The 597-nt window shown below is 41.2% G+C and overlaps 1 protein-coding gene across 1 annotated transcript in view; it reads left to right on the plus strand.

Moving 5' to 3' along the window:
• The window catches only part of LOC117151485, a gene marked incomplete in the record, with an annotated part of 2,476 nt that extends 1,879 nt beyond the window's left edge, over nt 1-597 (plus strand). The window contains 1 exon segment of the mRNA XM_033320043.1: nt 1-597.

The raw sequence follows: 597 nt of genomic DNA on the forward strand, positions 1-597 counted from the left end.
ATTAGACTCTGGATCGGAAATTAACATTATCAAGAAACCTGCTTTGCTCGATTCAGCCATCATCGACGAAAGGGAATCAATCGAAGTGCGAGGAATTACGGCAACGAGCCTAGTCTCCCTAGGGCAGACGGTAATACAGGTGGCGGGCCGTCCGGTTGTTTTTCATGTAGTCGATGATTCATTGCTAATCGATCAAGACGGAATCCTAGGATCCGAATTTTTTACAGGTTGTAAGGCTCGTCTAGATTACGAGGGAAAACATATCAGATGGGGAAATATTTACATCCCCTCCGATACTAAGGAAAAAGTAATGATACCGAAGCGAAGTTCAATAACGTGTGCTATTAATATCGCTAATCCAGAAATGAAAGAGGGATTTATTCCAAAAATCGAGCCGAACAAGGGAATCTATTTTGGTAATGCAGTTGTGAGGAATCATAAAGGAAAAGGTTACATAAGAGTAATAAATACTACTTCGAGAGATTACGTATTTACAACACCAACGATGGTAATTAAAGAATTTGAAAATCCCCCCCGCCCCCTCCGCTTTCTAGGACAGCGTGCAATACAGTTCTAAAATCGGAGGAAAATAGATAC

The sequence above is a fragment of the Bombus impatiens genome, unplaced genomic scaffold, assembly GCF_000188095.3.
Source record: "Bombus impatiens unplaced genomic scaffold, BIMP_2.2 scf_0229, whole genome shotgun sequence".
NCBI classification, from domain to species: Eukaryota; Metazoa; Arthropoda; class Insecta; order Hymenoptera; family Apidae; genus Bombus; species Bombus impatiens.